Genomic DNA, 25,915 nt, shown 5'->3' on the forward strand with positions numbered 1-25,915 from the left:
GCCACCTGGAAGGGGAAGGCACCACAAGCTCAGGCCTCACGAAGGCTCTAGGGGCTGGTTCACCCCACTGAATAATCCTGTTGAGTGGGGCGTGCATGGCAGATGACCTCCCTAGGTATCCGAGGTACGACTGTGGGAGCGCGAAGGAAGACAGGAGGAGAGTTGACCTCGGATCGTCTGGCTGCGCGGTTTGGAGGCAACCAAGGCAAGGGTCACATGATTGATGTTCGTGGCTGCTGAGTCTTCGCCAGCTATGCGAGTGATAGGTGAACCGGGGAGATAAAGAAGGAGGTGGGCTGAGATCGGAAGGAAGGAGTTAATGGCTGCATTTTAACTTCTGCTTTTATTGGATTTATTTGTTACGGTTTTTATCCCCCACTTTTTCACTTGGATTTTTATGAATTATTTATGGACATTGGGAACACCACACTGAGAGACACTCTTTTTGTTTTGTTTCGATTTGGTTTTTAATAAAAGCAGCTTTGCACTTTTCCCCCATCCCCTTGCTCTGTGTGAGATTTGTCCCCATTTGTCATAACTATTGACAGTGTTGGGCTGTAGGGGCTCCCATATGTGAAGGGGGAGTCTGGATGGGACCCGCATCGTCACATAATATATCATTAAATCATGCTGACATAGTACAGTGAGTACATTGGTAGGATGGAGATATGTGCACACATTTGTATGTGTTTAAAACTAAGAGGTACAAAATTTAGATTTCTATCAACTTTGGAGCTATTTCTGCTAACTGGAAGTGGTACTTTACCTTTTATTCATGCAGCTGCAGAGTCCGCTTTATTTAACTTTACTGTTATAATAATTATTCAGTATATTATTAATTTGATTTGTCATTGATGGTTCTTTAATGTACATAATATCAAAATATAATCCTTGTCTTGCGGTTTACTCCTCAAATATCCATCCCCATATCTTAGTATACGAGAAAGTTGAGGGGAGACCACTCCTGATTTTTTACATTCTGACTTTCTCATTTCGAAACTTTCTTGGCCCTGAAATGGACAGGTCACAAACCCTGAACTGGATTCAGCCTGTTCTGTATTTTATGTATGAATACTGTAGTGGGTGGACTGGCATCCCGACTGGGATGGAGAGTGACTTCTTACCCGGCGCAATCTGGTCAGGGATGGTTCCCATTCCTTTTCCCAGTCGGGCAGAAGAAATAATGAATAGACTGCGATAAGCAACTGACGAGGAACAGTTCATCTTCCGGTGGGATAGGTGGCAGTGCTCTTCTGCCATAGTTTGGTTCCAGCTTGGACACCCACAGTGTTGAATGGGACTTGTAGATCAGGTGGGTAACCCTTTGGGGTCCTTGGGTGACACCAGTGGGTGCTGCTGGGAGAAGAACTTCCTGTTTCATGGAGCTTCCACATGAACCTGAAGCAGTTCCGCCGTGTACTGATGTTGCACCGTAAGCACTCCTGGGTCCAGCATAAAAGAAGCTGCCTCACCTCACTATGGGATTTGGAGTTAGGAGAGGACAAGGACAATGCTTACCTGGGGATAAGTAGAGGAGAAAAGGAAGGGAAAGAAAAGAAAAGAAATTGAACTATGGATTGTGAAGAGTCCGTGAAAAGGTATGTCATTAAAATAAAAACACTTTATTTGAACCCAGGAAATTTGTTTGCATAGTTATGTCTGGGATTTGAGACTCTGGGATGCCCCCAGCAGGACACAACTGTAAATTGGCAGGATTTCCTGGCTATCTGTTTGGCAGTCACCTGTGCTTTATTCTGTATAGTTGTGGCCTGCACAGGGCGTTTCAGAGCCCAAAACCCCAGACATAAGAGTCCTAGCAAAGTTGCCCGCCCAAACTAGGACTGTTTGTGTCCAATGCCAGATAAGCACTGCCATCTATGACACTGGGGAATGAAATATTCCTGGAAGGTATCTTCCCCCAGTCTGTCCATTGTTTTTTCCCGGCTGGGTTGCACCTCTATCCACTCTGTCTGCCCATTATGGCCTCCCAGCTGCGTAAGGAACTGCTCTGCATGCCAGTTGGGATGCCAGTCCATCTGTCACAGGCCACCTGTGGAGTGTGACCCTCACAGATCTGGACCCTAAAGTCTCTACAGTACTAATGTCAGGCTCTGGGCAGGTTGAGGTGGAGGGCTGAGGATCTTCAAGCACTGAAGGTTGAGGCTTCACAATTGCAGATGCTTTCGTTAGAAACATTGTAGGAAGCTGTTTCTTCTTTTTCTTTGCATCGACAAGTAAATCTTGCAGTGGCTGTGTGTATGTTGTTACCCCTTGGGTAGGCGTGAGGTTACAGCAGGGTATGCCTGCACATCACGTCATTTGTGTGGATTCAGCGTACTGCTCGGCGCGTGTCTAACTCAAGGTTTGGTTTTTGGAGCTTTTTTTTTTTTTTAATATTTTAGATCCAATGTTGGTTGAATGCACAGATGCGGCATGGATACGGATCTCACGGATATGAAGCAGGGACTGTATGCTGCACACTAAAAAATGTTGTTACAGAGCAGTATTAATGATTCACTCAATTATTATTATTATTTTTTTTTTTGGGGAGTTTTTCCTTGTCTTCTTAGAGAGTCAAGGCTGGGGGGCTGTCAAGAGGCCCATTGCGGCACTTCCTGTGTGATTTTGGGCTATACAGAAATAAATTGTATTGTATTGTATAATTATGACAAGATGGTGAGTCCTTGAGGAAACAAAGCCTCTCCCCATTCTCACACTTGCCACCACCATGTTTGAATGTTTGGATGATATTCTTAATGTGAAATGCAGTGTTTTTAATGGGACTAGCAGTGTTTTTAATGGGACTAATGTCATCCACAAATTTCCACTTTTACTTCATGTGTTCCACGGACTCGGGCAGAATTTATGATTTTCTTGGTTAGCGGTGGTTCCTACCTGGGTGTTCTGCAGTGAAGCCTGTTTTTTTCCCAGCATCTTTTTGATTGTGAACTCATGAATGTTAGTCTTTGCAGAGGCAAGAGAAGCCTGCAGCTGTTTGGATGTGTTTTTTTTAGGATCCTTTGTGTCTTTTCCGGATGATTTCACGCTGTGCCCTGGGAGTTTTTCTTTTGTACAGGTCAGTCACTGTTGTGCTTTCCTTATGGAGATTTTTACTCTTATGGCAGTAGAGTAGCCATTTCCAGACTGATGGATATCAGCAACTTTTTGCCTAATCTCTTCAGGAATTTCCTTTAATTGAGGCATTACATGCCCGCTGAATCTTTGTACTGGCAACAGGACTGTGATGGAAAGGATCGAAATAAGGTATGTTTATATTAAGCAGGGATGGCTGTAATCAAGCATGGCTGTCTATTTAATCGGGTTGATTTAACTGCTTTGTCACATAGTGCCAGTTGGTTGTGGATAACTTTATTCATTAGATAATGGAATAAGTCGGTAAAACTCAAAATAAGTTAGTAAAACTGTTTGATCAGGTGCCCTTTATTTAGTATTAGATTAGGATTGGCCTGCAAATAAAATTTACGGTCAAAAGTATGCAGTAATGGAGGAAATCTGGGAGGGTGTGGATACTTTTTCACACCATGGTGTGGACACCAGGGGGCATACAGCTCCCCAAACCCTGGACACAACAGACACTGAGCCCAAGTCCAGCACACAACACACCTTTATTCAACCGTGGGAAACGCTTTTGACTAGTTCCCCACCGTGGGACAGTACAGTACAGCAGCAAGCACCAATACACTGTCCTTTTTTCTCTCGCTCTCTCCTTTCTCTTCTTCCCCTCCGCTCCTCCTCGCAAGCTTTGTCCACCTCCTCCTGACTCTGGCCGTTGACTCCTGGCCCTTTTTATAGGGCACCGGGAGTGACTCCAGGTGCCCAATGAGCTTCTTCCGGCAGCACTTCCGGGTGTGGCGGAAATACGGCCCTAAAAACATCCACGCGCCCCCTGGCAGCGGTCATGGGCCCCAACAGGGTTGAGCTTCTATGCTCATAACCAGTGGCCCCGCTGGAAACCAAGGGGGCTGCCCTCTGTCAGTCCATGGGAGAAACTTTCCTGGAAATATTCTCCCCGTCTGTCCTTCCATAGTCAGGGTGTCCCGGTATATTGATGGTATATGGTATATTGATAAACGTGGCAGCGTACCATATGTAGCTTTGGAGAGGCTTTACTGCCCTCTGTTTAATACTTTGGAGGAGGATTATGGGAGAATCTGGAAAATACAAAGTAGGCTTAGACACAGATATGTCATCACCTATAAGAAATGTTATAAAAAAAAGCTGTTATAAAATCCTGTTTCATGATGTGACCAACTCCTATTGGCTAGTGTGGCCTGTATGGGGCGTTCTTGTGGGCCCCAAACTTCATAAACAAGTTAAAACACACAGAAAAAGAAGGTTTTTATTACATCTACAGTATAAATAATAACAAGGAAGGGTGCAGGACTTTGGATGAAAAAATGCAACAATTGAAGCAGTAATGCAAAATAAAAAGACCTTCCACATCTCCCCCCTTCTACGTTTCTTCCTTCTATCATCTGTCTTCTTCCTCCTCCTGCCAGGTGAACTCTCTTCCACTCTCCACCCAATGCTAACTTCTTCAGAGCAATGGTGACAGGTCTCTTAGACAGACAGACAGACAGACAGACAGACAGACAGACAGACAGATAGATAGATAGATAGATAGATAGATAGATAGATAGATAGATAGATAGATAGATAGATAGATAGATAGATAGATAGATAGATACTTTATTAATCCCAAGGGGAAATTCACATACTCCAGCAGCAGCATGTTGATAAAAAACAATATTAAATTAAAGACTGATAACAATGCAGGTATACAGACAGACAGTAACTTTGTATAATGTTAACGTTTACCCCCCCGGGTGGAATTGAAGAGTCACATAGTGTGATGGAGGACCGATCTCCTCAGTCTGTCAGTGGAGCAGGACGGTGACAGCAGTCTGTCGTTGAAGCTGCTCCTCTGTCTGGAGATGATCCTGTTCAGTGGATGCAGTGGATTCTCCATGATTGACAGGAGTCTGCTCAGCGCCCGTCACTCTGCCACGGATGTCAAACTGTCCAGCTCCATGCCTAACATTAGAGCCTGCCTTCCTCACCAGTTTGTCCAGGCGTGAGGCGTCCCTCTTCTTTATGCTGCCTCCCCAGCACACCACCGCGTAGAAAAGGGCGCTCGCCACAACCGCCTGATAGAACATCTGCAGCATTTTATTACAGATGTTGAAGGACGCCAGCCTTCTAAGGAAGTATAGTCGGCTGTGTCCTCTCTTGCACAGAGCATCAGTATTGGCAGTCCAGTCCAGTTTATCATCCAGCTGCACTCCTAGGTATTACTAGGTCTGTACCCTCTGCACACAGTCACCTCTGACGATCACAGGGTCCATGAGGGGCCTGGTCCTCCTAAAATCCACCACCAGCTCCTTGGTTTTGCTGGTGTTCAGTTGTAGGTGGTTTGAGTCGCACCATTTAACAAAGTCCTTGATGAGGTTCCTATACTCCTCCTCCTGCCCACTCCTGATGCAGCCCACAATAGCAGTGTCATCAGCGAACTTTTGCATGTGGCAGGACTCCGAGTTGTATTGGAAGTCCGATGTATATCGGCTGAATAGGACCAGACAAAGTACAGTCCCCTGTGGCACTCCTGTGCGGCTGACCACAATGTCAGACCTGTAGTAGACGCACATACTGAGGTCTGTCCGTAAGATAGTCCACGATCCATGCCACCAGGTATGAATCTACTCCCATCTATTCAGTCTTATCCCAGGAGCATTTCACAAGGTCACTTCCGGTCACCTTTGATGCACTTCCGGACCAGACAGAGACTAAAATCAAACCCTTGGGGTCATCTGCCCTGACATCCAGATATACCAGCCAGACTGCTGGCCCATTTTTATCAAAAGGGACAGATGGCCCTGGAGGGGCCTCAGCAGCAGCCTCCCAGTGCCAGTAGGTATAAAGGGTGGAGATTGGAAATTCCACATTGTTCCTTCCATTATGCTTATATCCCATGAATAATTCAAGGGACATTCTTGCCTGTATCTCCATCTGGCATCGTTAAGATTGGATTTCTATCATGCAGATATGTTCCAGTGCTTCCTAATCCAGGCCCTGGACCAATCTTACCTTTACACTGGGCACTCAGTTTTGGTTCAGTGAACATTAAGACAATAAGATAATAAATAAGCTGATTCCCATTGAAGATTTTTTAATCTAAAATTCATACTTTATTATGTATTGACAGTTCCAAGGAGTAGCCTGAGACTGACATGGTATGAATGCCTGGCACATTCAGACATCTAAGGACTTGTGCCATAAACATTTAAATAACAAACACACAATAATGTCACTTCTGTTAAACGAATCTTCCTGTAACTGCTTCATCCTTCAGAGGGTAGCATTGAGCTGGCACTGGAATCTCGATATGCGCAGGATGTGGCTGCCTGTGTTAGCTTAAGATAACAGATTCATGGATGGGATGTGCGGATGAATGCAAACGTAGAAGAACACAGAAGTTAAACAGTTGTGTAATCTATCATAACTCTTGCATGAGCCTAGTGACATATACTTTGTGAACTTTCATGAATTTGCTAAGCAGAACTTTGACACAAACACTAAACATGAGGAGTTTCATGTGTGTGGTGATGGGAAACTGGATTTCAGGTAGGACATGGCAGCACAGGGTTTGGGGAGGTGTAATAAGGCAAACAAGAGCAGATGCTGGCAGCGACAGGTCATATTATTATTCAAGTGCATTTAGCTGGGCAACTCCATAGTGTTTTATTTTGCCTGCTAGGTGCTCTGATGAAGAGAAAGCCTGTGTAGAAGCTTCCTCAAGATGCTTGGGGTAATGCATCTCAGCAGTTGATAATGTCTAGCAGAGAAATGGGTTCCAAAACCCTGACATTCATTTGTGAACCATCCTGATTCACAGGGTCAACTCAGAGTTCCAAGCAATGGGATGATGTACTGTCTTTCCATTTTAAAGATGGTGCTTGATAGGCAGCCTACAGTTAGGCAGAATGAAAGGACTTGGGTCCATGTTGATTCTTAAAACTGGCAACTAAGGGTTTGTGTGAGAGATTTCACCCTTCATTTGGAACTGAGGGCTCAAAAGTGCAGCATACTAAGTGGATTGAAAAAGCAGATTTCTAAACTAAGATGAAATACTTTTTCATTGTGAACGATGTACGTTTGATGTATGTTCAGTAATTCTAAGCTGTGTGTACAGGACATTTAGAAACCGTTCTGACCCCTTCACTTGTTTCACATTTTGTTATTGTATATTGAGGCCGATATAATTAAATCACTTACAGACGTGACTTACGGCTCATTGAAAACATGCTATATGCCTCCTGAAAAAGGGATGGCATGAAAAAAGATTGTCCCCTGGGTACATGCAGGGCTTTCGATATGCCAATGAGAAAAAGCAAAGCAAGTGTGAAAAGAGATAAAGTATTGCTTCTTCTACAAAGAGATTCTAATATGGCCTGGAGTCTGGATACATTTCTTGAGACCCCTAGAAGAGATTATAAATAATTGGACTCGAGTGATTTTTCAAACTAGCTGTTTTCTTGAATTCGTATCACACAAGTCTCCAATCGTGAAATAGGTCATTCAGCTTATTTAAAATGGAGACAAGTCATCCCTCTTCTGTTTGGTACTAGGGGGCTCCGCCCCCTGCTCGCTTCGCTCGCCAACCCCTGGCGTTGGGGCATGACAAAGAGTGAGATGTATGAATTAGATATAGAATAGTGTGCAGGTTTGGATGATGCCTATATAAATAACAAATAGAGTGTTTGTCATATATTAATGTTTTATTGGAATATTTCTTTGTATACAACATTAGTAGTAAAGATGGTGTCTTGTCTTTGAATGAGTCTTCCTTGGCATGGATCATTTATAACTTTAACTTTAACGTCAGATGAACGTCGAACACGTGAGAAGGCAACATAAAGTTGTCCATGTCCAAAAATGGGTTCAGAGAGGTAGATGCCAACCTTGTCCATGGCTTGTCCTTGTGATTTGTTGATAGTCATGGCAAATGCAGGTTTAATGGGGAACTGTCAGCATTTCAATGTAAAAGGTAAATCCAGGGCAGAACTCGTAAGGTCAATTCTAGGAATGAGAACAGTATTGTTAGCATGTGATTCTGTAAGAACTGTTGCTTGAATAACACCGTTTTTAAGGGTAAGGTTGTGTTGTGGTCATCCGTCTGGGTTAATAGTGTTCAAATATTCTAAGGGGAAATTCAGATGTCCATTGTTGTCATCAGAGTCAACTTTGTCAGAGCTTAGAAAGAGCCGTGTCTCTCCAGGAAGTAATGAAATGACCTGGTTATTAATGTGATTAACATTAATATTTTTTGGACATCATAATATAGTGCGTTGTGTTAACCACATATGCGAAAGCAGTATGGGCCATTGCCTTTTGGTGGCCTGAAATTTACTCCGGTAGATGCAAAAGCAAATGAACTATTGTAGGATCTAATGCAGTTCATAAAGTTTTTACTTTCAGGCACATCGTTAGTTAGAAGCTTCTGTAGATATTCAGGATATGAATGTAAAGGAGGCAGTCTAATCTGCCCCTTTTGACAACAACGTGTAAATTCATTATTTGTATTGCCAGTTGTTTCTTCTGTGAAGTTAAGTGAATGACAATGATTGCAAATGACATTCATTAATCCCAATGAATTTTCCTCAATAGTGGACTCATTATTGAATGCGTTGTCTTGCGTTGATGTCCGCGACGGGCATGTTTTGCTTGTGGCGTTTGAGTGCCGCGTTGTTGCGTGTCCATTATTTGTGACGCGCTATTTTCTATTTTTAATTGATTCGCCTCCGCTTTGCCAAAAGTCCGTTTCAGTCTACGTCGTGCATTGTTTGTATCGAGCCTTGTCCGTTTTTGTATGTCGGTCAGTTGAGCTTTCTGCTTTTGGAGTCTTGCTTGCTTTTTTTCTGGCAGGTCATATGCGCGTTGTACACGTCTTCGTTCATTTATTCTGTCTATTCGCACCCTTTTTTGTATGTCTGACTCGCGAGCTCTTTCTTTTGAAATCGTGCTTGTTTTGATGCAGCACTTTGAGACGCGCGCTGTATGCGTCTACGTTCATTGTGTCTGTCCATTTGGGCACGTCTCTGTAACGGGGTTATTTGAGCTTTGCGTTTTTTGATCCGAGACATTTTTTCTCCCGGAGTTTCCGAAGCGCGTTGTATGCGCCCCCGTGTATTTTTTTGTTTCATTCGTGTTCGTGTGTTTGGTCCCGTTATCCGATCCGAATCGTTTTATACCCGTGACCGTGTATTCATGACTTGTTTGTTCCTCAGCGTGCGAAATATGGATAAGTAATAAGGAGGATCGCACTCACTGTTAATATGGAGCCTTTTCTGCAGTTGAACGGTTAATAGTGCTTTATTGTAAGGAGATCCACCTATGCTGCCTAGTGTGAAGGTGTTGAGATGACGTATGTTTAATATGGACGTTTCCTTTAGATATGTGGCTTTGGGTGTCACTTGTTATTGATGTGTGTGTGGGGGGGGGGGGGGTGTGGGGTTGGTGAGGATTGTTGTTGCGCGAGCGTCTTCTTTCTGTTTGTGTTCCAGGGGCTTGTTGAATCCCCCACTTTGTGTGTCCCGTCCGTTGCTTGTAGAGTGTGTGGGGTGGTTTTGTGTTCTTTTTTTTTTGTGTTCCATGGGCTTGTTAAATCCCCCTCTTGGTGTGTGTCCCGTCCAGTGCCTGTAGGGGGGGGGGGGGGGTTGTGCCTTGCTGTTGTGCGCGAGCGTCTTCTTTTTTTTGTGTGCTAGTTTCGTGTGCAATGGGTTTCATGCTTTGCCTGCGTTTGACTACTTTTTTCTGTGCTCGCGCCGCCTCATTTCTTTGACTCCTTTTTTCTGTGGTCTTGTCCGCCTCTCGCGGCCCCTCATCCGCTTCTCGCGGCCCCTCATTTCTTGGGGCGCCTGCGCAGTACGTCTTTTTGCGGCTACGGCCCATGGCCGGATGTCCCTGCGTCCATCCGGTTTAGCATTCTCGGTTAGTAATATGGATTATCGTGTGTCCCACACTGGACATGGACCAGAGAAAACAAAGGAGAAAGTTGCCCGAGGAGCTCAGAAAGAAAATGATAGATAAGCATGTGAAAGGCATAGTCTAGAAGACCATCATCTCCAAGCAGCTTGATGTTCCTGTGACAACACTTGCAAACATTATTAAAAAGTTTAAGGTCCATGGGACTGCAACCAACCTCCTTGGACGCGGCTGCAAGAGGAAAATCAACCCCGGAATGGGCAGAAGGATAGTGAGAATGGCAGACAAAAAACCAAGGACAACTTCCAAAGACAGGGCTCGCAAAATTTCAAAATCCCTGGTAGCCCTTCGGGCAGGCACTCTTCAGTTCTTGGTAGCCCAAAATAAATTTAAGTAGCCCGAATAAAAAAGAGATTATTTTTAATGTATAATATTGTAAAGGAAACAAAACATCAATCAAAAAATTGTTAAAACACAAATTATCATCAACTCAAATATTTGGTTCTAATTGAACAGAAATTTCTATGAACTTGTAAGAACTGTGTAGAACATGAATCAGTCTGTGTCAGATTCTGAATCTGAAATTTCCACTGAAGTCACGGATGAGAAAATGCCGCTCGACGTTGAGGGCATAGCATCTCCTTCATCAGCTTTCTCTTCCTGTGCATCGGCCTCCATTTCACTGCTCTTTGTTCTTGTCGGGGTTTTATGATCCAGGTGTCTTGAACCTTTTCCAGAAAACATCCAGAAACGAATTGACTTGTCAGGGCAAAAAGATTCAACTGTTTCCCCATTAATGGAGAGTTGCATGCAGTCATTCAGTGTTTTAGGGTGTAGAGGGGTACGATGTGTTGTCTTCACTTGGTTCATGCAAGAAAATCCTCTCTCACAGATGGCTGTTGATGGACTAAGTGTCAGCATTAATTTCACCAGCAACAAGATATGAGAGAGGTGTTCTGGATTCTCAGAGAGGAGATCTCTGTACAAGCAATCTACCTTGCTACCCCGGTGTTCTGCAAGCCACATTTTTAGATCCATCCATTCTTGTGGAATTTTCTTTTTCTCTTCCTCATCTAGCAAACTGGCAAAATGTGTGACAAGATAATCCACCTCTTCATCCCCATAATTTGCCAGCTCTTCTCTGGGGTAGGGAAGAGTGGAAGGGTCAAAAACCTTGAAACAAGAGAGAGGCTTTTCTCGCAGATTTTAAATCTGTTGTCCATGTACTTGACTGTGTTGTCAATAATCTTCTGAATCTCTGCACCAAAGGTGTCTTTGTCTGTGCCCTCACCTCTTCTAGCAGGTCGCTGACTTTTTGTGAGCTGAGTTCCACAGTAGCAAATGCTACCATCCTTGTTCGCTGTGAACTTTGTGTCCAAGGTTTTCTGGTATTCTCCTGGTTTCGTTTTTAGGTTGAGTAAGCGTGATGTGGTGCTCTCAACTAACTGATTTGTTTGTGTGATGTTTAGGTTATCATGCTGAAAATCAGTACAGCACTTGGATAAGATGGTACTGTAGTCCAACATGAAATGCAGGAAGCGAACAAATTTCTCAGTCTTCATCTCCTGTACCACCCCCTTAGCCTTGGCTGCATCCTCGGACTTGACATCACTTCCTCCTGCCATGTTCTCCATATGAACAACAGTGGGAGTGTAATTTTTTTCCACAGCCTTCAGACATCTCAGCCGGCTTGGAAGCCACCATGTGCTCTTCAGGCCACTGAAATGTGCCAGTTTCTCATTTAGCAGTTCACTTATTTCTGTCAGTTCTCATCGCTTCTTTGGGGAATAGTAGTACATCTTAAAGATGGTTTTCAGTGTATCTTCAAATTTCACCAGGTGCTCACAGCCTTTCACGCTATCCAGCACGGCTAGCTCTAATTTGTGTGCCACACAGTGGATTGTTATGATGTGGGGTATCCTCTGTTTCAGACTCCCAGCTACTCCTGTTTTCTCACCCATCATCACTGCGGCACCATTAAAATTTGCACACACTACTTTCTTTTTCCATGTGTCTTCTCTGATACCCATGGTGTTCACTGGTTCATCAATAGCCTCTTAAATACAGGCAGCATTTGCACTCTTGACTGGCTGATATTTGATCATGTATGTGGATATGTCACCATTATCTCTCACATACCTGACATGAACCAACTCCTGTTCTATTATACCATTGTCTGTACTGCCATCTCCAAGAATGGATAAGAACCTGCTTTCTTGAATTTCCTTTTCGATCTGGTCTCTTGAAGTTTGTGCTATTGCTCCAATAAACTCTCTGCAAGCATGGTCATTGAGGTAAGTGGAACCAAGATCTAGGCCATTTGCTTTTTGAAGTTTGCAAAGACTGCTGAATTTTGCCAATGGTAGTTCACTCTTTGCAACATAGTACGCTGTTCTAAACAGCTTTTTCAGGACTTCTTGTTGTGCTTGGTTTATTTTTAGTATGTTTTTTGCAATTGGTGTTTGTTCTGGGAAAGATGCTGCAGACTGAGCACCAATGCATTTCTTGTGATGCAGAGATTTCTCATGGGTTCTGATGGGGTCTTTCCTAAAATTACTGGTCCCAGTAACAAAGGCGCTTGTCGAGTCAGAAATCGAGGGAAACTCGCGACACACCCGGCAGAACATTATGTTATTTAGCTTGTCATATTCCAGCCGCAGAAATTCTTTTGTCCATGAAACCAAAAAGCTGCGCTTCCTTTTTGCCTCATAGTCTGATTTGTCATAACTTTTCCGCTTTGTGGTAGGCTTTTCTTTGGCTGTCCCTTCTTCACCCTGACCTGTCTTATTTGGCTCAGCAGAACTAAAATACCTGCGTAAATCCATCTGGTTTTACACACGCACACACATAACGGTCAGCGATTTTTTAAAATTCTCTGCGCAATCAACCTCTATCACATGTTTAAGCTTGCTGCGGGAGATTTCACTTGTCACGTTTGAATAGTAAGCCAATGAGTGATAAGACGATGTCAGAGGAATTGGTGCGCGATTAATCCATCACTGACCAATCAGTACTGCCGCTCTCTATACACAGTTCGCGCGATCGCAAAGTGAAAGTGAAAGTAAAAAACAAGCGCGAATTCAAACGCGATTTCAATATTTCACATATTGACAGTGGCTCATCGATGCCCGAAAATGACATAATTACCCAGCTACATTTGCGAAAGAATGCAAAAGCATTGACATATATTTTTCCTTCCTATGATAGCCCGATGGGCAGGGCTGAGATAGATTTTGGTAGCCCGACTGGAAGACACAATAGCCCCGGGACGTCGGGCTAGCGATTTTGCGAGCCCTGAAAGAGATACAAGCTGAACTGCAAGGTCAAGGAGGTCCATCAGTGTCTGATCGTACCATCCATCGCTTGTTGAGTGATATGTGGGCTCAATCAAAGATGATCCAGGAGGACTTCACATAAAGTACTGAGACTTGAATTTTCTAATATCCAAGATGCTTCTGGGAAAATGCCCTTTGGACAGATGAGAAAAAACAGGAGCTTTTTGACAAGTCACATCAGCTTTGTATCCACAGATGAAAAAAATGAAGCTCTCAATGAAAAGAACACCAGACCTACTGTGAAACATGGACTAGGCCCCGTTATGTTTTGGGGCTGCTTTGCTGTGTCTGTCATGGGGTGCCTTGAGTCTATGCAGGGAATAATGAAATCTCAAGATTATCGAGACATTTTGGAGCGAACCGTCCTGCCCAGTGTCAGAAAGCTCCATCTCAGTCACAGGTCATGGATCCTCCAACAGGATAAGGAGCCAAAACACAGAGCGAAAAACACCCAAGAATGGAGAAGAACAAAACATTAGACTATTGTGAAGTGGCCTTCTATGAGCCCTGATTTGAATCCCATGGAACATCTGTGGAAAGAACTGAAACACGCAGTGTGGAGAAGACCCTCTTCAAACCTGACACAGCTGGAGCAGTCTGAGCAGGATCAGCGGGCCAAACAACCCGTGGATAGGGGCAGAAATCTCATGGAGAGCTCCAGGAATTGCTAGTGTGCAGGGATTACAAACTCAACCAAACATTAGTCATTTGTGTCCACACCAGTTTCATTTGTGTTATTATTTGAAATATTCTGTTGAGTCCAAAATCTAAAGCAAAGTCTGATTGTTGTTATAATACACAATCAGCAATGATGGATGCCAATGGCTTTTGCCAGTTTCAAGTGATTTCAGAGACAAACGTGGGGGTCTTCTTTTTTCATGGAAGGGCACTGACACACTTGTCCAGGTACTCATGGTCCTGGTGGGCTGCAGTGGCTGCAGGTTTTCATTCTAATTTGAGGACAGTCCTTGCTGATATTGAGACTTGGTATTTAACCGTATTGCTTGTTTGTGCTTTCATTAGAAGATAAATCTGAATGAGCAGGGATTCTTGCTTAATAATAATAATTCTTTGCATTTATATAGCGTTTTTCTCACTACTCAAAGCACTCAGCAATTGCAGGTTAAGGGTCTTGCTCAAGGGCCCAACAGAGCAGAGTCCCTATTGGCATTTACGGGATTCGAACCAGCAACCTTCCGATTGCCAGTGCAGATCCCTAGCCTCAGAGCCACCACTCCACCTTCACCTTATGGTCCTGGGGGGCCGTAGTGGCTCCAGGTTTTCACCAATTTCTTAATTAGAGCACTATTTTTTTTTGCTGCTAAAGAAATATATTTTTTATGCTTAATTTTTTTAGTCTTCATTTTAGTTAACACAATTATTATAATTCCGCCATCCTAATTGCCTGTTTTAGTTTTAAGCAGCTGCATTTAGGTTTTATTTGTTTCGTGTTTTCTTCACTGGCCATCAGTTAATAATGAGGTGTAAATGAAAAAGAAACCACCAGCTCTCCAGCTAACTCAGTTTTCTTTACAATGGTGACTGTGTATCATGAAGTGTTTGTGTTAATAAAATGTTTAGAAATAAATGTGAGAAAAAGAGAAGGATTGTGAAGTGCGTATCTGTTCCAGTCCACGAGGCATATGGATAATGTTCTCAGAAAAGGAAACTCTACAATGGAATTACACTTTGTTCCAAATGAATGAAAAATGAAACAAAAATCTGCAGCCATTGCGGCCCACCATGATGGTGAGTGACTATCCCTGGTTTTATTATCACAAGCACAAGAAAGAGAAATTGGAAAGCTTTGGGTTGCAAAATCTATCAAAAAGAATAGACATGTTCATACGATTGAGTCCAAAACAACTGACTTGCTGCCTTAAAAATTGCGGCCTTTAAATGCAAGTAGAGGAAGTGATGTCATCAGGGCCGGAACCGGCAGTGACGTCATTGGTTGCCCCAGAACCGGGCAGGACTTCCCGAGAATGGCCTGTAAGGAATTGAGATAGAATCAGTGCACTCCACCACCCCCTGGTCAGGCGTGGAATTACTTTTATTCAAGCCCTTTAGTTGTCTCATAATCGCACGTGTGTGACACTATTAATTTTTTCCCAACATCAGGGCACACTCAATGACAAAAGCTTTTCAGTTTTAGATTAAATTAGATTATTTATTTATAAAAGCACATTTAAAACAACAGAGGTTGTGCCAAAGTGCTGTACAAAAAAGCATTAAAATAAACACAATACAAACAATCATGCAAAAGCAGATTAATAAAACAACCAATTATAACATCTACCACAATCCCATCATACATAGTGAAAGACAGAAGAAAACAAGTAGGTCTTAAGCCGAGTTTTAAAAACCTTGATAGAGGATGAAGACCTGATGTACAGAGGCAAGTCATTCCAAAGCCTTTGAGCAATAACTGAAAAAGCTCAGTCTCCCCTTAACTTCAGCCAAGATCTTGGCACTACAAGGAGCAGTCGTCCAGATGACCTCAGTGCTCTTGGTGACACATAGGGGTGAAGGAGGTCACAGATATATTTTGGAGCGAGACCATGCAAGGCTAAAGGAATATTTGAGTAAATGCAGTAGTTCAACTCCATTATCATTTTATTTGCCTTCCCCTGTTTCAGCATGATACAATTCTTCTTTCTTATCTCTTTCTCTTTCCCTTATCCACTGCTCCAGAGAAGCTTTGTCTTTTCCCACCCGACTCTGACTCCCGGAATAGTGGCTGCTGGCTCCTTTTATAAGGCACCCAGAAGTGCTCCAGGTGCTCGTTGTTCCACTTCCGGCAGCACTTTCTGCCATTCTTTTCTTCAGATCCTCTCAGGCTCTGTCAGTCTGGATGAAGACCATCAGTAGACGGCTATTTTCAGGTGTCCTCAGAGATGTTCCGTTGGGTTCAAGTCTGGGCGGGGTCTGGACTGAGTCGTCCCCTAAGCTGTGTTCTCTTTGCTTTGTCGTGTTGGGATGTGAACCTTTTGTTTTTATTAAGGGTATCGCTGTTCTTTGCTCCATTTAGCTTTTCCTTGACCCTGGCTTGTCTTCCAGTCTCTTGTCACTGTAAAACAAGTTCCAACCTCACAGCTTGATGCTGCCACCACCCTGCTTCAAAGTTGCATTGGTGATCAACAGTGTCTGCTGTTCCCCCAGTGATGACGCTTAGAACTGAAGCCAAACAGTGGTTTCATCAGACTAGAGCAGGGGTCCCCAACTCTGGTCCTGGAGGGCCGCAGTGGCTGCAGGTTTTCATTCTAACTATTTTCTTATTTAGTGACCTGTTTTTGCTGCTAATGAACTTCTTTTGAATTCATTTTATTTGACTTGCTCTTGATGACACAGATGCTTTGTTTCTTTTTCCTTAATTAGCAGCCAAACAATAATGAGATACAAAATTAACCAAAACATGACCAACACTGTGGATCATACAATATCTGAAAATAAAGAAAGGTGAACGTCTCAGGAATGTTGATCTGCTGAGGTGCCCAAAACATTTTGACAGAGCTCTTAGAAAAGAGAAAATCAGTAATTTCGGACATGTCTGCTATTGCACAATGAGAGCAGCAATGAGCCATGGAATTAAAGAACGGGTTTAATTAATGACAAAACTCGGCTCCTAATTAAGCAACTGGTTTGGAGTAAAATTAGTTGGAATTTCAGGCCCTGACTTAGTTGATCCTCTGTTGGCTCACTCAGTTCACATTTGATTTCTGTTTGGATGCCATTTAACACTAGAATTACCAAAGCCTGCGAAAAAACTCGTAAATCTGTCCCACCTTAAATCCCTTCGCACCTCTCTGTCAGCGTCTTTGTCTTGTAAATGTGTTGATAAGCAGCAAGCAGCCTACTATCACATCCTCCCAACGCCGCGCAAGGTTTTCTCAGGTCAAGTCTGTTTACCTGAGTGTCAGTTGCTTAGAGTTGTATAGAGTGAGAAGTCAAGCAAAATGACACCTTTTATAAATACTATATGGTTATTTGGAACACATGCATTTCATGTGTGTTCTGTATCTACAACAATATATGCAAACACATTGTTAAAACAGAAACAACATTTATTTATATAGCACATTTTCATACAAACAATGTACCTCAAAGTGCTTTACATGATGAAGAAAGAGAAAAAGACAAAATAAATAATTAAAATTAGGGAACATTAATTAACATAGAATAAAAGTAAGGTGCGATGGCCAGGGAGGACAGAAAAAACAAAAAAAACTCCAGATGGTTGGAGAAAAAATAAAATCTGCAGGGGTTCCAGGCCACGAGACCACCCAGCCCCCTATTCTACCTAACATAAACAACCTCAGTCACTCCTCATTGTATTCAGGGTCCTCAGGGAAGAATTTGAGGATGACGGTCATGTGGACTTCTGGCCTTTTAATCCATCAATGTAGGGACATCACGGTGCTTTGATTAGGTGGTCGTAGCGCAGATCGCCACCACAGAAAACTGGAGAAAGAACAGAAGAGAAAGTAGGGGTTAGTACGGATTTTGGAGCCACCAGGAATGATAATGATAATTGATTGAATATACACAGCATCAGGATTAAACTAAGATGAAGCTATGAGAAAGCCATGTTAAATCTTTTAGGGCTAATTATTTTTTCTTCCTTTAGTCCTAGGCCTTTGTTTCATCAAACAAAGCAATGGTTTCACGCATAAATCAACATAAAATACTTATTTACGATAAATGTCACTCTGTTTTATATTCTAGGAGCCCCTACAGTATACATATTCCTTAAGAGAACTGAAGCAATCCAGAGCAACAATGAAGAAATTCAGGAGAACAAATCTTAAAAAAGCAAGTCAACTAAAATTAATTCAGAAAAAGTTAATTAGCAGCAAAAACAGTGCACTAATTAAGAAAAGGGTTAGAATGAAAACCTGCAGCCGCTGGTACCCTCCAGGACTGGAGTTGGGAACCCCTGGACTAGAGAATCTTGTTTCCCCCAGTCCTGACAGTACTTAAGTTGTATTTTTGCAAACTCCACGAGAGATGTTTCTATCTGGCCACTCTGCTGTAATGTCCTGATTGGGAGACTTTTGCAGTGCTGGTTGTCATTCTGGAAGTTTAACAGATCTCCACACAGGCTCTCTGCAGTTTAACCGTAGTGACCATTGGGTTTTTGATCATGTCTCTTACTAAGGCTCTTCTCCTCTGATATGCTCTATTTGGCTGGGCAGACCACCTCTAGGAAGAGTCATGGTGGTTCCAAACTTATTCCATTTAAGAATTATGGAGGTCACTGGTCTCTTTGGAACCTTCAGTGTTGCAGTGTTTAAGCTATGCATGCAGTTCCCTCAACCTCATGGTTTGGTTTTTGCTTTGTCAACTGTGGGACCTTCTATGTGTTGTGTCTTTTGCACAAATGAAGGCAGGATGCAGATTAACAACTGGTGTTGTCTTCCTTTATTCACTATAACATGAACATTAAACATTCCACCAAAACAAACAAAAAAAAGAAACCCCACAGCTTTCTGGCTGTCTGTCTCATTCCTTCTCAGGATGACCTTTTCTCTGCTCTGATGCAGTCTCCCACAATTTCCTCTTTTATACCCCGTCCTTTAATGTTTCAACCTTTACAGAAAATATTTTGCTCAAACTGAACCTTTCTTTATATTGTACTGGGGGGGCAAGCCCCCCTGACACCTTTGGCACCCAACCCCCAGTTGCGGCCAGTCTTGCGCTCACGTTGTGAAGAGGGGGGCTGAAGTCACTCCAAGGAGCTGCGGTTGCTCCTCCCAAGCCTCCTCTTAAACGGTGATACAACTGGGAAACAAATACAGTTTTTTTTTTTACCTCCTCTTTGCTCGATCAGCTGCTGCTGCTGTGCTGCATGATCTGCATCTCGTGCGACGCTTCGAACATTTAAAAGCCTGTACAGCAGCTGTTCTACTCTTTGTCTTTTATTTCCGTGGTTAAATCACTTGGCACAAAGACTTGTCTCGCAGGACGTGAGTTCTTGATATTTTAGTTGATAATTTAAAAACAGAATAAGAATCTGAAAATCTAACAACATCACCTTAAAGTTCAATAAATTCTGAAAAGAATGATACCAAACATATATATGTAGGTTTTAAAATAAGCCGATTTAAAGCATGACAAAAAATGTGATATAAAAACATCACACAAAATCGTTGCAAAAATTGTTGGACTTTTAGGCTTAGGATTTTGTATACATAGAGTAGATATGCAAGAACAGAATAAAGTAAAAGATGCTATTCAATTGTCATTATATTTAATATAACCAAAATAATATGTCACATTATACAGTAGTTGTTTTTCCCCATACAAATCACTATAGACAGGTGTGTAACCTTCCTAATCTTGTCCAATTACATTGACCATACATGGACTTGAAACAAGGTATAGAAATATCTTAATAATGATCAATAGAATGGGATGCACCTGAGCCAAATTTCAAGTGTCAGAAAAAAGGCTTTGAATACTTGTGTCAATGGGATGTTTCAGTTCTTTATTTTTAATCCCGTTTTCACTTTTGTTCTGGTCTATTAAGTGTTCTTCAATGGAGAGTTGTGGGAAGCGGGATTTTAGTACAAGGCTGTAACATAACAAAATCTGAAAAGACTGAAACAGTCTGAATACTTAATGATTGTCTTGTGTTTGTGTAAATAGAACAAGAAATAAATACTGAGTACATGTCTATACAGTAATCCCTCCTCCATCGCGGGGGTTGCGTTCCAGAGCCACCCGCGAAATAGGAAAATCCGCGAAGTAGAAACCATATGTTTATATGGTTATTTTTAGAATGTCATGCTTGGGTCACAGATTTGCGCAGAAACACAGGAGGTTGTAGAGAGACAGGAACGTTATTCAAACACTGCAAACAAACATTTGTCTCTTTTTCAAAAGTTTAAACTGTGCTCCATGACAAGACAGAGATGACAGTTCTGTCTCACAATTAAAAGAATGCAAACATATCTTCCTTTTCAAAGGAGTGCAAAGCAAGCAGTCAAAAAAAAAATCAATACGGCTTTTTGGCTTTTAAGTATGCGAAGCACCGCCGGTACAAAGCTGTTGAAGGCGGCAGCTCACACCCCCTCTGTCAGGAGCAGGAAGACAGAGAGAGAGAGATAGAGAGAGATAGCGAGAGACAGATAAAAAAAATCAATACGTGCCCTTTGAGCTTTTAAGTATGCGAAGCTCCGTGCAGCCTGTCCTTCAGGAAGCAGCTGCACACAGCCCCCCTGCTCACACCCCCCTACGTCAGCGCAAGAGAGAGAGAGAGAGAGAGAGAGAGAGAGAGAGTAAGCTGGATAGCTTCTCAGCCATCTGCCAATAGCGTCACTTGTATGAAATCAACTGGGCAAACCAACTGAGGAAGCATGTACCAGAAATTAAAAGACCTATTGTCCGCAGAAACCCGCGAAGCAGCGAAAAATCCGCGATATATATTTAAATATGCTTACATATAAAATCCGCGATGGAGTGAAGCCGCGAAAGGCGAAGCGCGATATAGCGAGGGATCACTGTAAAACCACTTAGATATTAAAGGCACTATATAATAGATAGATAGATAGATAGATATATAAGAAAGGTGCTATAAAATATAATGGTGTGATATGGATGCTATATAGCGCCCAAACCCGACACAGATTCGCACTGAGGCATGAGTAAAACACTAAGAACTTTTATTTTTCTTCACTGTAAACCCCACAGGCAATACAGTCCTAAAAGCACTTTAAGGCAACACAAAATACTTTTCTGGCACCACCACTCCTCCTCCTCCTCCTCCTCCTCCTCCCGTCTAGCTTTGTCCTCCACCTCCCGACTCTGACCCTTGAGTAGAGGCTGCAGGCTCTTTTTGTAGTCCTCCCAGAAGTGCTCCAGGTGGTAATTGGCCTAATTAGGCTGCACTTCCGGGTGTGGCTGCATTCCAGCCCACAGAGGCTCGGTAAGCCATGCAGCTCCTCCGGGTGGTGGCCACGGAGCCCAACAGGTCTGAGTCCTGAAGTCCCATATCTGTGGCCCCGATGTAACCCAGGAGGGCTGCCACCACGTGTTCCTGGGGACGTAGAGTACATCCCATATCTGCTCCCCCGGATCCAGTGTTGAAGGGGCATGGGACCAGGCCGCCCGTCACACCGGATAGATACGTAGATAGATAGATATGAAAAGCATTGTATAACAGATACATAGGAAAGCTGTTATATATTTCATAGATAGATAGATAGATAGATAGATAGATAGATAGATAGATAGATAGATAGATAGATAGATAGATAGATAGATAGATAGATAGATAGAAGAAAACTTCAGACTTGGCTAAAGATAAGAGAACAGGCCCAGCGAGGCCTTTGTAAAGGCTTATTGTGGTAGGTTTGAGATTTGCTTTCTGCTGTAAGAAACTCACATGAAATTAAAATTTTGAACTCTCCCTTGGCCATCTTGATGTATTTTATAAAACACTTTGCTATCGCGTGCTGTTTTTTAAATTAAATATAACTGCTCACAAATGAAGGTTACTGTATGTGCAGAAATTGATGTTTTATATTTTTCTTACTAAAAGAAGCTGACTTTCACCCCCCCTTGTCTATCAGAAACTAAGCGAGTTTCTCTCTCTTTTCTCTCTCTTCGGTGGTTTCACTTTGGCGATGGAGTCGCTTTCTTTTAGCTTCATGCCGTAGCCTCGTTCTTTTTTCTTCTTCCGACTCGTTAACTTCAGGCCGCCTTGCCTGCTCTTTGAGTTTCATGCTGTAGCCTCACACTTCTGGGCCCGACAGACAGACACACATAGATGTTGACATATAAGATGGACATTGTAAATATAACCTTATTTGAGGGGTCAAAATATATGATGTTAATTAGTATTTCTGTAGGTTATGTGTAGCAGTTTATGAGCCGGAAGAAGAACAACCGCTTCAGGTTCTTTTATAAACACAAGCAGGGACATGTGCTTTAGTAGAAAATGTCATTAAATTACACATCTCATACCTGCTCACGTTTCTTTCAGTCCTTGACAAAATATTATGTTCAAGTTCAGTTTGAAATTGTGGCTTGATGTAATAAAAAGGGCAAGGACTGATATGAGTGTTGTGGCCTGCAGGGGGTGCACCGAGCCCCAAAATTCCTAGACACAACTACCAGAGACCCAGTCCTGGGTTCAAAAGCAGTTCTTTTATTTACAACAAGCTTACCTCACATAAGTTTCTTCTCCCCATTGCTGTAAAAGATTCCAACACCTGACGGTACAGTACAGCAAACTCTTAAGTCTTTCTGTTATTTGCTCCACTCTCCTCCACTCCACGTAGGTGAGTCTTGTCCATCCGAGTGAAGGGCTGTCTTTTAACTCTGGATCCTGGAGTACTTCTGGTACTTAATCTTTTACCTCCAGGAAGCACTTCCGAGTCAGGCAGGACCACAAAGATCCTTGTATTGTCACTATCTGAGAGCTCCCCTAGCAGCTCCCACAGAATCTGACAGGGCAGGCCCATGGAACCACAACTCTCACACTGCCCTACAGGCATCCATAATGGGACTTGCCAGTCAGGATGGTGCCACCCAGTGCACAGGGGGTGCACACTGCCCATAGCAGGCAGTCACCCGCTGTGCTGTCATTTCTGGTTCCCAAAGCCATCACGGGTATCGCTCAGTGACTGTTAGGATGCCAACCCCGAAGTAGCTGTTATAGTATCCTGCCACATCCAGGTCTTGGCACAGAAAAGAGATTATTGTCACACCCTCCCAGACCTTCTGTTATCAATGCCTCCTGGCCATGTAAAGGTCCGTGCTGGCTGGGACACAGGTTTGTCCCTCACATTTTTCTATCTGTTTTCTCTTTATCTTTATCTTTACTAGTCAGTGTGTTCACCATCTTGTTATTGAAACCAGCACAGGAGATAGAAGGTTGTCCACCAAAAATCCAAATGTGTTTGGGGTGTTACTGATTTAATAATAGCAATGATTCATTATTTAGTGTCCTAAGTATTAAGATGTTCTGTAAATATTAACATGCCTAAGCACTGCAGCTATTTGTCTCCATCCAAAGCATTATTTGTCGGTAATCATTTGGTGAGGCTATAATTTAACAGGAAAACCAATAACCCTAAAATAGCCATTGCACGCTTTTTTATACCTCTGTTGCTTGCCTTTAAAATGCTTTCTCATGGCCTACTGCTCTGTCAATATACGATGTACCAACATACAATAAGAACAAAAAACTGATTTATCATGTATCAGTTAACTCCATTAGATAGTAGGCCAAAAATCAAGGCTCAGGAGATGACAGCAGATCAGTGCAGAAACAGGTCAACACTAAAAAGACAAAAGAGACGCATGTCAAAAATCAAAACAAACACCCAGAATCGAAGTGCAAAGTTATTAACCTGAAAATTCAAGAATTCAACAACAACATTTATTTCTACAGCACATTTTCATACAAATGATGTAGCTCAAAGTGCTTTACAGGATGAAGAAAGAAAAGTTTATAAAAAATAAAAATTAGATTAGCCAAATACTAAATAACAAAGAATAAAGTAAGGTCTGATGGCCGGGAGGACAGAAAAAACAACAAAAAAAACCCCAAAATCTTCAGGGGTTCTGAGGCCACAAGACCACCCAGCCCCCCTAACATCAATGATCTCAATCAGTCCTCATGGTTTTCAGACTTCATGAATGAATTTGACGATGATGGTCAAGTGGACCTCTGGCCTTCAATTCATCAATATAGGGACTTCATGGTGCCCTGTTCAGGTGGTGGTGATGCATGTATGCATTGTTTAACCAGTACTGTGGGAAGAAGACAAACAGGTGAAGGGAGTGTGATGCTCTGTGAAGCAGTATTCTGCATGTTGTGCCTACCTAAACGTTGTTAGTACACCCCTTCTTGGCAGTTGTATTCCTTGATGGAATATTGTACCATACAGCACAGATTGGTTTGAGGAACGTGATAAAGAATTCAAGGGGTTGTCCTCTCCTACATAATACCCAGGTCTCAATCCAATCAAGAATCTGTGAACATTAGAATATTAGAACAATCTAGAAAAGAACAGGCCATTCAGCCCAACAAAGCTCACCAGTCCTATCTACTTATTCCGTCCAAAAAAACATCAAGTCGAGTTTTGAAAGTCCCTAAAGTCTTACTGTCTACCACACTACTTGGTCGCTTATTCCAAGTGTCTGTCGTTCTTTGTGTAAAGTAAAACTTCCTAATGTTTGTGTGACATTTCCCCTTCACAAGTTTCCAACTGTGTCCCCGTGTTCTTGATGAACTGTTTTTAAAATACATCATAATAAACACTTCAATCATGTCACCTCTTAATCTTCTTTATCTTAAACTGTAAAGGCTTAGCTCTTTTCATTTTTCCTCATAATTCAACCCCTGTAGCCCTGGAATCAGCCCAGTCGTTCTTTTCTGGACCTTTTCTAGTGCTGTGAGTTGTATTAGAATATAAGTTCAGTCCATGCCAGCTCTACCTTGGAACTTACATGAGTGAGAGGACCTTCTACCAACACCTTGGTACCAGATACCACAGGACACCTTCAGAAATCTTGTAGAGTCCGTGCCTTGGTAGATCAGGGCTGTTTCGGTGGTACACAGAGGAGCAACAACATACTAGACAGGTGATCGTATTATTTTGGCTCATCAGTGTAGAGTGAAAGGGAAGGTCTACAGGACGGTAGTGAGACCAGATATGTTATATAGGCTGGAGACAGTGGCACAGGAGACAGAGCTGGAGGTGGCAGAGTTAAAGATGCTAAGATTTGCGTGACAAGGATGGACAGGATTAGAAATGAGGACATTAGATGGTCACCTCATGTTGGGCTGTTGGGAGACAAAGACAGAGAAGCGAGATTGCATTGGTCTGGACATGTGCAGAGAAGAGATGCTGAGTATATTGGGAGAAGGGTGCTAAGGATAGAGCTGCCAGGCAAGAGGAAAAGAGGAAGGCCTAAGAGAAAGTTTATGAATGTGGTGAGAGAAGACATGCAGGTGACGGGGGTAACAGAACAAGATACAGAGGACAGAAAGATATGGAAAAAGATGATCCGCTGTGCAACCCCTAACGGGAGCAGCCAAAAGAAGAAGTGTAGTAATCCCTGATGTTGTCAGTCTAATTACACAAAGATGTTGGTGCATTCATGTTTCTGTTTTACATTAAAACTTAATAAAATGATCTAATCAATGACTTTTTTATCAGTCATCCACTTTCTGACTTGTCTATTTCATTTAGGTTATGGGAGCATGACATAGTAGACTGCACCAGTAGCAGTAGTGTGTGTCAGGTGAACTGACACAGGGCACACATACTCACAAGACAGAATCACCAAGTGATCTTGACAAGTTATAGGAGATACATAGTCATGAGCATGAGGAGAACACACAAACTCCACACTAAAGACATGCCAGATGGGAGCTGAACGGGCTGCACGAGCATACTGCTCATAACTTATTGTTATGTGAATTTCCCCTTGGGGATTAATAAAGTATCTTATCTATCTATCTATCTATCTATCTATCTATCTATCTATCTATCTATCTATCTATCTATCTATCTATCTATCTATCTATCTATCTATCTATCTATCTATCTATCTATCTATCT

The 25,915-nt window shown here is 42.6% G+C and overlaps 1 protein-coding gene across 3 annotated transcripts in view; it reads left to right on the forward strand.

Annotated features, from left to right (window-relative positions):
• ptk2ba (protein tyrosine kinase 2 beta, a) overlaps positions 1–25,915 on the forward strand; it is a 386,610-nt gene that overhangs the window by 47,696 nt on the left and 312,999 nt on the right. The gene's annotated exons all lie outside the window — the stretch shown is intronic.

Source organism: Erpetoichthys calabaricus, chromosome 3, assembly GCF_900747795.2.
Source record: "Erpetoichthys calabaricus chromosome 3, fErpCal1.3, whole genome shotgun sequence".
Lineage (NCBI taxonomy): Eukaryota > Metazoa > Chordata > Cladistia > Polypteriformes > Polypteridae > Erpetoichthys > Erpetoichthys calabaricus.